Raw genomic sequence first — 9,099 nt, forward strand, 5'->3', positions numbered from 1 at the left:
GCTGAAGGGATATTCCGAAGATCACCCATTCACTCGGATTTGTACTCTTTGTTCAACCCTCACTCAGCGCCACGGCACTTATGAACACATCCATAATTTATTTATTTATATTAATGTCTGTCTCCCCTTCTAGACTGTAAGCTCATTGTGGGCAGGGAACGTGTCTACCAACCCGGTTATATTGTACTTTCCTAGTGTTTAGTGTACTGTTCTGCAGACAATAAGCACTTAGTAAATATGATTGATTGATTATTTGACTAGGCTGCTGCTTTAGAGTACTGGAAAGAGTGAGTGTGGGGATACCGTCTACCGAGGCCCTCCAAAAAGCGATAAGACATAAGCCAAACTCTCAGAATACCCCACTCAACCGACGACCACCTTACCCTTGTTATGGGCAGGAAATGTATCCATTAATTCTGTTTTATTGTACTCTCTCCAGTACTGAGTACAGTGCTCTGCACACAGTAAGTGCTCAGTAAACACCATTTATTGATTGATTGATCCCACTCACACACAAAATACTCAGCCATATTGGAAAAAAAATCCTCTCCTCTCCAATTCTCCCAACACCACCAACCAAATCATCATTTTAACTCCTGCTAACTGATAACAAATTCTCACTATGAGTCTACATCATTTGTTGGAGCCTGTACTGATAGCTTCTCTTCCAACCCTTCAAATTTTCCTGGCCTACAAGAAAATTGTAACTTCAGCACCAGTCCATGAGAAATTTGGATCCATTTTTTGCTAAAGTCATTTAGCAAATCAACTTTGCCCCTATTTCCTTTACGAAATGATATGGTAAATGAAGGTGGTGGAGATTGAGGATAATTAGGATGAATATTTAAAAACCACATCAAAGAAGAGTAAAGAAGAAAGAGGATTTCTATCCCGGGATGTTTTTTTGAGTCAAGGTTTCACCGGCTCCTCGCTATGTCCCCTGCAAAAAAAAAAAAAAGACCCACTTTAATTTTTTTTAAGTTTTGTTAATATTTTCTCAACATTTGCACTGGCAAAATAGATTCAAACTGACTATGAATCACATCCAAATTCTGCTAGTCATAAAGTCAAATTAGAGCATTTACAGGATGAATCACAATATCTTCATTATCATCATTAGGATAGACATGTATTTTGAATTATGATCTGAAATACTCAAATTTTCAATGCAGGGTAATTTTATTTTTCTGGGGGATTTCCCTTCCCTCCATTCTGAACTTTCCTTGCATAATTGAGAAGCAGCGTGGCTCACTGAAAAGAGCACGGGCTTTGGAGTCAGAGGTCATGGGTTCGAATCCCAACTCCACCACATGACGGCTGTGTGACCTTGGGCAAGTCACTTAACTTCTCTGAGCCTCAGTTACCTCATCTGTAAAATGGGGATTGATTGTGAGCCCCACGTGGGGCAACTTGATTACCTTGTATTCCCCCCCAGTGCTTAGAACAGTTCTCTGCACATAGTAAGTGCTTAACAAATGCCATCATTATTATAACTGGCACCCGAGGTAACTCTTTTGTACACAAGATTGATTTTAGGATGACACTTTTAGGTGAATATCATCATTCTTTTTGTTTTAATATAGAGCCTTAACCCCAAAGCCAACATCTGGATATCACTAAATTTTGGACTAACCCTGAAGTCTGAGACACTAGGCTAAGCAAGGTGTCCTTAACACTGTCAACAGATAGCTGGGAGTTTGAACATTGGTTTAACTACTTGTATAATTTTGTAGTAACCACAAAACAGTACCAGAGAAATTCTTGCTATTTAAAATGTATACGTAAATCATACAAATAATTATAAAAATAAAACTCAAAATTTAAGTACAATTCCATTCAAATTGGAAAAAATAATAAAATCAGCTATTTCTCCCAATTAAATATAAAATAAATATAATATATATATAATATATATATATGAAATTGTACTTAAAATTTGAGTTTTATTTTTATAATTATTTGTATGATTTATATATACATTTTGAATAGCAAGAATTTCTCTGGTTATCATTTGTGGTTAATACAAAATGATACAAGTGGTTAAACCAATATATATATATATATATATATATATATATATATATATATATATGTATATATAATTACGGAATTTAAGTGCTTACTATGTTAGCAAAGGTAAGTGACTTACCCAAAGTCACACAGCAGGTAGGTGGAGGATCTGGGATTAGAATTTAGGTCCTCATTTCCTGGCCCATGCTCTTTTCTCTAGTCCATACTGCTTTTCTACATTTCTTTTTTAAACCTGAAAAATTCGTGTTTTATTCCGGGTAAGTGTAGTAGCGCTTCTAGCCCAGTTGGCGGAGCTATAGAATAAGTCACTGCCTCTGTCTGGCTAAAGGGACTCAAAAATAATAATGATGGTATTTGTTAAGCACTTACTATAATAATAATAATAATAATGGCATTTATTAAGCGCTTACTATGTGCAAAGCACTGTTCTTAGCGCTGGGGAGGTTACAAGGTGATGAGGTTGTCCCACGGGGGCTCACAGTCTTAATCCCCATTTTACAGATGAGGTAACTGAGGCACAGAGAAGTTAAGTGACTTGCCCAAAGTCACACAGCTGACAAGTGATGGAGCCGGGATTTGAACTCATGACCTCTGACTCCAAGGCCCGTGCTCTTTCCACTGAGCCACGCTATTATGTGCCAAGCACTGTTCTAAGCGCTGGGGGAGATACAAGGTAATGAGGTTGTTCCACGTGGGGCTCATAGTCTTAATCCACATTTTACAGATGAGGTAACTGAGGCCCAGAGAAATTAAGTGATTTGCCCAGAGTCACATAGCTGACAAGTGGCAGAGCCAGGATTAGAACCCACATCCTTTGACTCCCAAGCACGTGATCTTTCCACTAAGCCATGCTATGCTGCTTCTCTAAAAATCCTTCCAGTGAAAGCGACCAAGGCACATTCTTTAGCACACAACCAAGGGAACCCATTACTTGCATGTCTTTTTCTTCCTCTCCTGGTGATATATTAGAACACCTTACATAATTTAAGCACGGCGCCCTGCACACAGTAAGCACTCAATAAATAGTCAGCAAGGAATCATCCAGTGGGAGGAGCATTCATTCTTTCAATCGAATTTATTGAGCGCTTACTGTGTGCAAAGCACTGTACTAAGCACTTGGGAGAGTACAATATAAGAACAAACAGATGTGTTCCTGCCCATAAAAAGCTCGAAGTCTAGAGACAAGCTCACAGTCTGGTACCGTAAAGGGTTTCACCAAATGAACTATCTGGCATGCAATATTGCTGCTGACCTGAAGTTTTGTCTGTCACTAATATTAGTTTGCTCGATTTTGCCTTTGGGGGAAGTTAGCCCTATGGGTACCATAGAGAAGCAGCGTGGCTCAGTGGAAAGAGCCCGGGCTTTGGAGTCAGAGGTCATGGGTTCAAATCCCAGCTCTGCCACTTGTCAGCTGTGTGACTTTGGGCAAGTCACTTCACTTCTTGGGGCCTCAGTTACCTCATCTGTAAAATGGGGATTAAGGCTATGAGCCCCCCATGGGACAACCTGATCACTTTGTAACCTTCCCAGCACTTAGAACAGTGCTTTGCACATAGTAAGTGCTTAATAAATGCCATCATCATTATTATTATTATTATAGGGGTATGGGCTGGGAGTGGGATTTGCCTAAGAGGTGTTTGGGTTCTAAATGTGTCTGGGCATCCTATCAGATTTACCAGTCCCTAGTAGAAGGGGGTTGAATTATGACACATGTTGCCATGTCTCCTATGATTGACATCTTCCAGTCTTTTGACATAATCTAACATTGGCCTGGCACTCATTTCCCTCCATTCCCCTCCACCCCCACAATCCACGTGTATCCTTGGCTGGGGAAACCATGGGCTACAGGACTCTATCCCCCCTACCCCTTTCATGGTGTTTAGCTCTGGAGGAAAGCCCCCACCTCCCTCTCCCCACTTCCTGAGCAGGTTTGTAATTCAAACTATAATAATAATGGTGATGGTATTTGATAAGCACTTACTATGTACCATGCACTGTTCTAAGCCCTGGGATAGATACAAGGTAATCCTATTGTCCCACGTGGGACTCACAGTCTTAATCCCCATTTTACAGATGAGGTAACTGAACACACAGGTAAATTAAGTGACTTGCCCAAAGTCACACAGCTGATAAATGGTGGAGCTGGGATTAGAACCCACAACCTCTGACTCCCAAGCCTGTGCTCTTTCCATTAAGACACGCTGCTTTCCTATGAAGGCAGTCAATCAGGAGCCGATATAAACTGCTAGCTTACTGGATCACAGTAATAATTTTCTATCTGTGTTTCTTATTTTGTATTTGTTAAGCCCTTATTGTGTCCCAAGCGCTGTCCTAAGTGCTAGGGTAGAAACGAGATCATTAGGTCCCTCATAGGGCTCACAGTCTTAAGTAGGAGGGAGAACAGGTATTGAATGCCCATTTTGCAGAAGAGGAAACTGAAGCACAGAGAAGTGAAGTGATTTGCCCAAGATCACACGGCAAGTAAATGTAGAGCTGGGGTTAAAATCCAGGTCCTCTTTTGTTCAGGCCTGAGCTCTTCCCACTCTGTTTCCTGTCTTGAAGGATTTCACCTGATTAATGACTCAAAGTGCACCATGTACCAATCCATAATGGAACCACTTTGCTCTGTCTGTCTGTCATGGAATGCATTTATTTTTCTTTTCTCTTCCTGCCCTTTCCCATTTCTTCTTCACCCCAACACCTTACTTGCCTCTCCCTCCTGGCTGCCCTCTTAAACTTACATCTCTGGTTATCCTATGAATTCCTCCACCTGCCCACATCCCAAGACCCTTAGAAGCCATATGGTCTACAGGAAAGAGCATGTGCCTGGAAGTCAGAACTGTAGCTATAACTGAATTCTTCCTGTGATTTTCTTACAACGTCATCTGTCTCCATGACACCCAGGATCCCAAAGCCATGGAGCCATGGTGGAGGTGGAATGATCCCAGGGCAATTGTGAGGCCTCTCCCAGACCTCTTCCCTTGCTCAGTTCCATCTCAGCCCTGCACCTTAGGGTGTCATCAGGAACTAAAAGATTCTAGACTGGCATGGACTCTCTCAGCTCTCTAGCACCAGGCTTCCCACTTTCCCTTCCCTTCCCCCATACTCCCTGCCCCACCACATCTGCACCATGTAAACCAGCCAGCTCTCACTCTCGGTCTCTCGTCCTCTCTCCAAACCAGTAACACATGAGTAAAAACACAGCCTGCTCACCTCCTCCCATCTGTATGTGTATTATTATGTATGATTGATAATATCACTGTCCTCTGGGTAAGAGTTATGTTACAGGATGCAAGCCTGGTTGATCAGACATGATTTCCAAAACTAACAGTTATCTGAGTAAGAGTACTTTCGACAAAGCCTGCACATAAAGCTACCCTGGAGCCCTGTTACCTGCAGTGCCTGGAGCCAATTATGTCTTTACTCTCTCGCCCACAAGCATACGTACTCTCCGGAAGCTAAACTGAGGAGTTAGGCTACCTAAAGTAGGTCTGTGGTCGGTATGTGATACTGAAGACTGGTGGTTGACTCAACTGACAGTGCAGAATGTCAGTTCGTACTGCCTGGGGTCTCCGAAGATGCATTCTCTATTTTTTTTCACATTATGGTTATTTCTCCAGCTTCACTTCCCCAGAACACCTACGTCTTCCTTCCTTTCTTAATGTTTAAGAAACTCCTCATACCACAAGGTTAGCTTGTGAGCCCTTTGCGGGCAAGAGATCATGCCTCAGATGAATTTTGTGTGACCATCTCAGCATAAGAAACAGGGCTTTGCACCATTCAGGCATTTACTATAGGTCAGAAATAATTGTAATGATAATGATGGTGGTGGTGGTAAGGGTGATTGGGGAGAGGTACTTTCCATTTAAGCATTCAGTACAGTTCTCTGCACATAGGAGATGTTCAGTAGATACCATTGATTTAGCAGAAATAGTTTTTTTGGGTCTAAAGTTGGAGAAGCAGCATGGCTCAGTGGAAAGAGCCCGGGCTTGGGAGTCAGAGGTCGTGGGTTATAATCCCAACTCTGCCACTTGTCAGTTGTGTGACTTGGGCAAGTCACTTAACTTCTCTGTGCCTCAGTTACCTCATCTGTAAAATGGGGATTGAGACTGTGAGCCCCATGTGGGACAACCTGATCACCTTGTACCTGCCCCAGCGCTTAGAACAGTGCTTCGCACATAGTAAGTGCTTAACAAATACCATCATTATTATTATTATTATTTCAAAGTAAAGAATGAAAAAAGGTAAAACATGTCTACCAATTCTGTTGCATTGGACTCTTCCGAGTGCTTAGTACAGTGTTCTTCAATGCTCAATAAATACCCTTGTTTGATTGATTGATAAATCACTAATAACCAAATCTAAAGCATCCCAGCCCCTTATTGATAAGCTAAATGTGTATTTCCCGCTGTCTTACTTTAAAAAAAAAATAAAGATTTACCAGGTTTGACATGTGAGGGGAATGGTTGACAGATACCAAAACAGCTGCTGTATAGTGGTGGCTGAGTCAACTGAAACAGGAAATTGATAAGCAAGGAGGACAGACAAAGCCTCTTTAGGAAAGCCTGACACTATGTTGCCTCTCAGCTGAAAATTGGGAGACATTTGCTGCCAGCTGACCATCAGAACACATTGCCATCAATAAAGGAGCTGCTCTCTGAGGGTAAAAACATTGTGAAGATCACAAAACAAGGTGGCAAAAGGGAAAACAACATGGAATGCACAAACAACAAACACAAGCAGTACATTAAAGGGCAGTATAATTTGGTTATGGTGTGGTCAGACTGTGGGTTCTATATTGGCCTTTTCAGATACACAGACACCCAGAGATGAATTCTGTTGTTAATGGCATTTTCTTCAAACAGTAAGGATGATTATATCTTATTAAAATAATGAATCCTAAATAAGGAGTTGTCAGTTAACCTGGAGAGGGAGTGGGGTGATCAACTCCTTCTCTCCCTCCCCCTAACCTCTGGCACTTCCCCATCAGCCACCTGCACCCCTTCCTCAATTCGGCAGTTGAAGGAAGTGAGAGTTTAATAATAATAATAATAATAATAATAATGGCATTTGTTAAGCACTTACTATGTGCAAAGCACTGTTCTAAGTGCTGGGGGGGATACAAGGCGATCACGTTGTCCCATGTGGGGCTCACAGTCTTAATCCCCATTTTACAGATGAGGTAACTGAGGCTCAGAGAAGTTAAGTGACTTGCCCAGGGTCACACAACAGACATGTGGGGAGGCCGGAATTAGAACTCATGACCTCTGACTCCCAAGCCCGTGCTCTTTCCACTGAGCCACGCTACTTCTGCTTCAGAGGCAGAATAACTAGGCCACCAGGAGCTCACTGCCCTTTAGCTGGGAACACTAGTCTCATAGTCAACTAGACTCCTTTTCTGGTATATTCCTCTAGACTGTAAGCTCCTTGTGGGTAGGATTCGTTTCTGTAAACTCTATTTCATTTTACTCTCCCAAGTGTTTAGTAAAGTGCTCTGCACAAGATAAGCACTCAATAAATGCCACTGATTGATTGATGCCCAGAGGTCTGTTGAAGGCTTGGGGTTAAGTTTGGCACTTAGGGAAGAGTCAGCCCAAGGAACCTGGACTGGGCACTTCTAGCTTCCTTATGCCAACCTGGGGAGGAGAGTGGTTTCCTTTCCCTGAGTGCTTCTGGGATTTGGAAATGCTTGGTAATCTTGACAGCAGTGGCAGCTTGAATGCTAGGGCTTCTGCCACTGAGCATGCCAAGTTGGTATCTGGTTGGGGTGCTGGAGTTAGTGAATCCTATTTATTGAGCACTTACTGTGTGTAGAGCACTGTATTAAGTGCTTCGGAGGGTACGATATAATAATAAACATTCACATTCCCTGTCCACAGCGAGAGTGGGGTTACTACCATCACTGCCCACTAACATCTGGCTGACCAGTGGGACAGGTTCCTAAGCCTTCCTTTGGCCTGCTGAAGGCATCACCCTCCCTGCTTCTCCCAGTTCTTCTGGCCCTGAGCCTGGGCGACCTGCGATCCCACCAATCAATCAATCAATCAATCGTATTTATTGAGCACTTACTGTGTGCAGAACACGTATTAAGCGCTTGGGAAGTACAAGTTGGCAACATATAGAGACGGTCCCTACCCAACAGTGGGCTCACAGTCTAGAACACTTGTGGGGACCAGCAGGAATTTCACTGTCAGAATTTCAAAATCATCACTTGAGATATGGATTGCTTGGGTAAAAAAAAAAGTACCTGGGGAAATTATCGCTTTAAAAAAATCCCAGGTAAAAATTATATTGATATTTTCAAATTTTTAAAAATCAGTTCATTTTAGCTTTTGTTTCTGTGATTCCCATAAAATGACATCTTGCAACTTCACAACCAATTCCTTGGAAATGACCATATTTTCCCACAATTGCACTTTCTAAAGTGTTCCTCTGCTAGCATCCTGAGTGAATTTATGCATTACCTAAACTGTTTTGACTCATGGTGCTATAAGAGACCCAAACCTCCAAGAGTCTGCTGCAGTGGTTCTCCACAGAGCTGGACCCTGGCATTAGGGTTCCCTGCCCCCCCATCCCCTTTCTCTCTAGCTTGCTTACAAGGAATTCATGGTTATAACATAAAAGCGTCCTGTCTAGCCCTTCAGTCACGTGTGAAGAAGCATAGCCCAGAGGATAAAGTACAAGCCTAAGAGTCAGGACATGGGTTCTAATTCCGGCTCTACCACTTGTCTCCTGTGTGAGCTTGGGCAAGTCGCTACACTTCTCTATGCCTCAGTTACCCCTCTGTAAAATGGGGATTAAGACTTTGAGCCCCATGTGGGACATGGACTATGTCCAACCTGATTATCATGTATTGATCTCAGCACTTAGTACAGCGACTGGCACATTGTGAGCGCTTAACAAATACTAAAAAAAAAAGTGTCTTCTCCTTCCCACTGCTCTTCGAGAACATTGCTATCCAACTGGATTGTGACATCCCCAATTGCAGAAGAAGAGATCTGAGCCTGGGCCACTACGAGAAAGCCCATTCCCCTCCTAAAGCATGCCTTGTAATTATCCACCAAGGGA

The sequence above is a fragment of the Tachyglossus aculeatus genome, chromosome 6 (assembly GCF_015852505.1).
Source record: "Tachyglossus aculeatus isolate mTacAcu1 chromosome 6, mTacAcu1.pri, whole genome shotgun sequence".
NCBI lineage: Eukaryota > Metazoa > Chordata > Mammalia > Monotremata > Tachyglossidae > Tachyglossus > Tachyglossus aculeatus.